Consider the following 7,216-nt stretch of genomic DNA (forward strand, 5'->3'; position numbering starts at 1 on the left):
AAAAAAAAAAAAAAAAAAAAAAAAAAAAAAAAAAAAAAAAAAAAACAAACAACCAAAAAAAAACTTTGTTAAATTGTGAAAGTGAAAATTTTACAAAAGTTTTGAGATTTTTCTAAAAAATAATTCTGTTGTATAAATTATAGATATAAGTTACGATCATTTGGTATTATAATTAAATGTACTGAAATAAGTCTTTTTTATTTTAAAGGAAATTACTTCATGTTTGCATTTGCAGAGCAAATATTTGTCTATACTTTTGTAGAGTAAGGTCTTAACTGTTCACTTTCATTAAGGTTTTTCATAATGTTTATTAAGTGTTAATTTTTTAATTTATTGGTTAATCTTTTATGACTTTTTTGGTTGCTATTTTAGAATAAAAGATGCTTCAGCACGAATATTTTCATCATTTTTCCAAAGCCTTTTTATTTCACTTTTGTTCTATAAATTTTTAAAGTATTTTATCTAAGTAAATATATTACTACAAAATAAGAAATTCTTAAGGAAATCAGAAAGAGAAAGTAAATAAGACAATATTGGCAAAGAGATTAAAGCTTACCAGTGCATCCTGTGAAATTTTTACTTATCAAAGGTAAAACACAGAAAGCATTTTTGCCAGCTGATGGAATAAGGTATAATGGAGTCCAGACTCCAAAATATTAAAATATTAAAAAAACTATGCATTATTAAAGAAAGGAAACTGTGCATTATGGTGAATCGTAAGTGAAAAGGTGCTTTAATAAGGCATATGGGTATTCATTTTTTCAAACAACAGTGTATTTACTATTTTATTTTAGGCTGGGTATGGTGGCTCATGCCTGTAATTCCAGCACTTTGGGAGGCCAAGTTGGGAGGATCTGTTGAGGCCAGGAATTTGAAACCAGCCTGGGCAACATAAGGAAGCCCTGATTCTAAAACAAACAAAAATTAGCCAGGTATGGTGGTGCGTGCCTGTGGTACCAGCTACTTGGGAGGCTGAAGTGAAGTAGCAGAATTGCTTGAGTCCAGAGCATGACTCTGCCTCAAAAAAATTAAAAAGAAAAGAAAAAGACGCACACATACACACACATACACATGCACACTCTTCCACTCCCTAAATGCTTGGGAGGCTGAAGTAGCAGGATTGCTTGAGCCCAGAGCAAGACTCTGTCTCAAAAAAATTAAAAGAAAAAGAAACACACACACACACACACACACACACACTCTCTCTCTCTCTCTCTCTCTCTCTCTCTCTCTCTCTCTCTCTCCCCCCCCTCCCCCTAAATGTTTGTGGCTTAATTTACAATTGGACTAATGGCAAAAAATTGTTAGAACAATTATTATCTGGAATCCCCAAGTAGATATTGAGCTCCATATGAGTCTGATTATAATCCGAGGAGAGATAAATTTGAGACTGTAGGAATAGGTGGAATACACACTCATGAATGACTGGCAGGATAGTTTTCAAAAATATTTTTCTCTTATCTAAACATTGGATAAATATTAATATATTGAACATGCAAGATTAGTCTTCCTGACAAAGTGCCTAGTATACAGATTTTTTCAGTTGCCAGTCAAATGTGGGATTGTTCATTGGTAATCGTGCAAGTTGGGTGGAGGCTTGATAAGTTCTTCTGGAAGTGCCTTATAGAAGACCATCTCACTATTAAAACGATGGAGGCCAAGAAACTAATTCTGGTGAGGCTACACTTTTTTTTTTTTTTTTTTTTGGAGACGGAGTTTCACTCATGTTACCCAGGCTGGAGTGCAATCAATGGCACGATCTTGGCTCACCGCAACCTCCGCCTCCTGGGTTCAGGCAATTCTCCTGCTTCAGCCTCCTGAGTAGCTGGGATTACAGGCACGCGCCACCATGCCCAGCTAATTTTTGTATTTTTAGTAGAGACGGGGTTTCACCAGGTTGACCAGGATGGTCTCGATCTCTTGACCTCGTGATCCACCCACCTCGGCCTCCCAAAGTGCTGGGATTACAGGCTTGAGCCACCGGCCCGGCCTTTTTTTAAAGACAGATGTGAGTACAATTCTTCGAAAAATAAGACTTCAAAGATGAAGTAAAATTTGTTAAATTGCTTCATTACTAAATCTTCTATTTTTCCTCAAGCTATATTTATATTTAGTTAAAGAGTATAGACTCTTGTATGTATTTCTTGATTGTTTCGTTGGGTTTTTAAAAAATTGCTTACTTTTGCCTTTTATAGTGATAGTTCTTAGTGGCACTTAAAAACTTCATGAGGTTAAACATAGAATACTCGTTTCTCTAGTAGTAAAAAATGTTATTTTTTCTTGCAGTTTCCTATTGTAATTAAACATAGCATGCTATAATTCAGTTTAGTAGTTTGTCATCCTAGATTTGCCTTTATTCATAGTACGTTTTAAATATATTTTGTTCTTTTAAAATTTTACCTATTTATATGTCTTCTTCCTAAAAAATGAAATTACTTTTGAGTCTAGTGCATCTTTCAAACACATCCAAATATTACTCTAAGATGATTTTCAGATAGGAATGTGCAGTTTACATCAGTGTATATACATTATTAGTGTAATGGGTGCCAGTTATCAAAACTAGAATGTTTAATATGAAATACAACATGGTAACTATCACATAAAACAGATTATTCAGTTAGCCAGAGTGATATTTTTTCTAAATGTAAAGAATGTTGTGTATTATAGCAGTCTTTACTGAATAAATGAGTTTATATCTAATGCTTAGCATTAATTCAGCATTTTAGAGAACATTGTAAGAAATATGCCTATAATAGTTTGAAAGGGAAATAGCTGTGTCTTTGAATCATAAGCATGTACTAGTGAAGTAGGACTAAGCTGTTAAAACACTGTGAGACAAGCTCATTTCTTTTTTGATGGCACTTCCAAATATTTGTACAAAGCCTAAAATGGAATAGAATATTTTGAAGGTATAATATAAATAGTAGTCTTTGAAAATGACTGCAGTAGTTTTCTAAAAAATGAAGACTTAGGCATTCTAGATAGGTTTTTGAGTTTGCCTTAGTAAGGTGCTAGTAGTATAGATTTCTGTTAGATTGAAATTTAATACAAATAGAAAAATCTTTTCTATATATTGAATTCCCTGTTGATGGCAATTAAAATCGATAACTTTGCTCTTTTCATCTCCAATTATCATTTCTGAAAATTTGCGATATATGAATATTGATCAGTCATGGCCTAATGTAACTTTTGTATATCCTAGCAATTTATATTGTGTTGAGTTTTATAAACAATATAGATTTTCATCTGAGAGCTTTTTGTTTTAAAAATATCATTGCTTTATTTTAACTAACTTGCAAGCTAAAACCGTAGCATTGTCAAAAGCTAGAATTTCAAAAGTAGCCTGTATCCTGGAAATTGCAAACTCCTGAGTACAATGTCAGTGGTATATAATGATTGGTATAAATGTATTATTTGTATAGCATAGAATTTTAGAGTGCAGATTTTAAAGCTGGACTGGCTAGGTTATCTCCTTACTAGCTGTGTGACTAAGCACATTACTTTTTTCTGTGTGTCTAGTTCTTCATCAATAAAATAGGAGTTGGCCTCATAAGACTTTCGTAAGGAATAAATAAGTTAATGTATGTAAAATGTTTAGAACAGAACACAGTAAATGGTAAAGGTTGTTTTAATAAAAACAAGTTTAAAAGTGCATATTCCCTTCTTGCTGCTTCTGCAGTACTATGTTACTTGCTGCACTAAGTCAACTTTCTGTGTGAATTATTCCCTATTTGATTCCAATCTCTGTTAATTTTCCCTTTTAAAATGCATGTATCTTTAGCTTATTTGTGTAGTTTATTAGAAACTGTTAAACATCTGGAGAGCAAGAGCACAGCAAAGTCAGTAACTTTTCATTATAGAGGTTTTTGTAACAAGTCTCTTAAGATAATGTTGGCAGTATATATACTGGTATACATAGCATATAGTGGTTAAGAACATAGGTTATTGGCCAAGTTTGACCAGAACCAAATCCAAGTTCCACTGCTTATTTGCTGTGTGGTCCACTTCCACTACTTGTTTGCTGTGTAGTCTTATTTAACCTACCTAAGCGTCCTCATCTGTAAAATGTCCACAGAAATAATGTTTATTTTGTAGATTTGTTGTGCTGAAGATTTATTTATACTCCATATTTAATTGCAGGGGTAAACAGAGTAAATATAAGTCTCCCTTTATAGAATTTACAAGCTAATGGGCTGAAATGAAAAAATAATACTGCCTTATGAGATTTTGTGGGGATTAAATAAATAATACATATAAATTCAGCATAGAACTCAATAAATAAATGTTTACTTTAAAAAATGGTTATAGTTATCAATTGAACCTCAGCAGAAGGTATGGTTTCATCATGGATTAAAAACAAACCCTGTATTATCAAGTGGAAAAAAAGTGCTCTGAATGAAGAAGCCTCACTTTTCTGTGAAAATATAATTTTTTTTTGTCCTTCTAATAAAAAATATACATTCTAAAACAAGAGTGAAATGTAATTTTCACCTATCACAGTGCAAATCTTAACATTGCCCCTTTTGGTTAGAGTGAGAGCAAATGGGCACTCTCCTAAGCTGTTTGTGTTACCAACACAAGCTGGTACAACTCTGTCAGTGGACAATAAGGTAGTATATATCCTGAGAAAATATGCTCTGATTTTGTGAAAGGAGAGATCTTGGCTTGTCTTCTACATAGCTGTATTCCTACTACATAGCATGGTGACTTGTTTGTAGTAGGCACTCCAGAAATATTCAGTGATGGAATGTATATACTAACAAATAAGAATATGTAAAAGTATATGTATAAGAATTTTATTGAAGCATCATTATAACAGTGAGAAACTGAAAATATTCAATGTCTTTTTACTGTAAAAGTCTGTTGTAAAATATAGTTGTATACATGTGTCTTCCTGTATGTGTTTCCAGGACAGTTGCTAATAGTATTAGAAAAATTTCTAATAGTATCTTTTAGAAATTGGTCTAGTCTATTGAGATACAAGATTTCCCAGAGCTTTGAGGTTGAACTCAGACCTAGAGTTTACAGTTGTTGTTTGATTTTACATTCACACATAGTTGTGTGATGTTAATAGACATACCAGTTTAGATTTAGTTAAAAACAGAAACACAGCAAATATTTTAACAGAATGAATTTAATGTGAAGAATTGTTTGTTACGAAGGAACTGAAAGATGAAAAAGTCTTGCAGAGGAGGCAAGCACTGCAGGAAGCATCTATCCTGCAGAGAACTGGGGTAACAAAGGAATGAGGGTAGATTATTTAAATTTAGAAGATTGGAGGAGGTCCTGTAGGGCTCATAAGAAGCCAGTCGCTGCCCAGCTGGCATTCTTGCCACAAGATCTTGGTGGAAGGATTTAGAGGCTCCAGACAACCGATATACTGGTTTATAAGGTCCAAGTGGCAGGGACACTTATACTACAGCCTGAACTTGTTGCAGAGCCATCTTTTGTTCTGATTTCAACTTAAAAATGGTAGCCTAACAGGTTCCTTGGTAAATGAGTTAGAGTACTGCTTCAGAATCCACGGTGATTGTTAAGCTTTGTAACCTCCTTTTTGGTATATACTGCTAGTACAAGTACAGTAACTTGTCTCTGACACCCTGGAGAAGCTATCCTGATAGGCTTCCAACCATTGGACCCCTAGAAATCTTACTTAGGCAGTGGGCTCCTTAATTTTTGTTGGTTTTATGTCTTCTTTCTTACACGTCTCTTAGTAAGAAAACAGCTTAGTAGTTTTGCTTCTAGGTTGGTTTGTTGTTGTTTGTTTGTTTTATGAATTTATCTTACAGCCATGAATGTAACTTTTATTTCAAGAATTTTTTTGTTTGGATCTTGTATTGTACAATTTTCGGTCAGTCTGCCATTGTCCAATTTAAATTTAATAGCATTTATATACTGCAAGATTTGTCGCCTACCACTTTTTCCTTTTCTTCATTTTTTCTTTCTTGTTTACATTCATTTGTTCTTTGGAGTAATTTTCTCAGATGGGAATATATAGATTTTTAACCTGAATTTTTTGCGTAACTGCTAACGTGTTTCTTTTTCCTGACAGGTAAATCATGTCTTAACCTGGATATAGAATTCTTGGGGTACAGTTCTTTTCTCTTTGTAATTGCCTTTTGGCTCCTTTATGGGTTACTTTATTCCCATTTTTCCTTATTGGCTCACTGGGGCTTAAGTCTGTTTTTTGGAGTGCTCTAAGTAGTGGTAGTCTACACAAGAAGGAACATAGCGTGTTCTTTATCTTGGTGGATCATAGCTGGACAAATGTTTCCTGCATCCTCTACTCTTTAAAGTCTCCCATCTCAGGCCTGAAATATGTTCAGCCCATTAGAAGGTCAGACACATGACCTGGGGCGAATGTTGCTCTGATCTCTCGAGGTTTTAGATTTCAGCGGCCTGTGCCCTTCTCAGGATTTGCTAATTTTCCAGTCTTTGTCTTGAGTCTTTTCTCAATCATTTCCCCTGCCAGGAAACCCTAAAATTTCATACCTCCACTTTACCCAGTAGACTCTTGCATTCACAGGCTGATAATTCAGAGTTGGATATGAGGAGAAGTCAGACTTGTTTTGATTTATCATCTTCCTAGGATCCTTAATAGTTTATTTTTAATTTCCAAGTAGTCTTTCTCTGATCTTTTTTGACTTTATTATTTCTTTTCTTGTTTTATAAATTATGATAAGAATCTTATGAACAATTTCCTCCTAGGGAGGCGAGGGGCAGAATAAAGATTTTCTTTATGGTCTAGTGCCATATGATCTACTTTAAGTTCTATTTGTAATCCTCTTTAACTGTGCCAAAGGCCTTTTTAACCCATATTTTCTAAATATCTGGGTCTAGAGTGAAGCCCTGTCTCTAGTAAGACAAAAAGCTCAGACTATTCAGCTGCTCCTCTGCTTCTGGTGCTCTTTGTCAGTATAATCTATGATTTTAGATATAAATCATGTATATTGTGTTTTTATTTTCTTTCAAAAAGTTTTCTTGCATTTATATTTTAATTATATAATTTTACTTTTAACAGCTGTTTAAACTCATCACCATTTAAATGGCTTTATTTTGGGGGTATTAATATTTAACAATTATTTAAACTTTTCTCTATTTTAATTGAAATTGGTAGTTACACCCATTTCATACCTGACTTTATTCCTTTTTCAGAACTCTTCTGTCAGTTCAAGTAGTTTTTTTTTTTTTTTTTTTTTTTTTTTTTTTTTTTTTT

At 33.4% G+C, this 7,216-nt stretch overlaps 1 protein-coding gene across 1 annotated transcript in view; it reads left to right on the forward strand.

Moving 5' to 3' along the window:
• RNGTT (RNA guanylyltransferase and 5'-phosphatase) overlaps positions 1-7,216 on the forward strand; it is a 347,127-nt gene that overhangs the window by 213,443 nt on the left and 126,468 nt on the right. The window lies entirely within an intron of this gene.

The sequence above is a fragment of the Cebus imitator genome, unplaced genomic scaffold, assembly GCF_001604975.1.
Source record: "Cebus imitator isolate Cc_AM_T3 unplaced genomic scaffold, Cebus_imitator-1.0 Scaffold359, whole genome shotgun sequence".
Taxonomy (NCBI): domain Eukaryota; kingdom Metazoa; phylum Chordata; class Mammalia; order Primates; family Cebidae; genus Cebus; species Cebus imitator.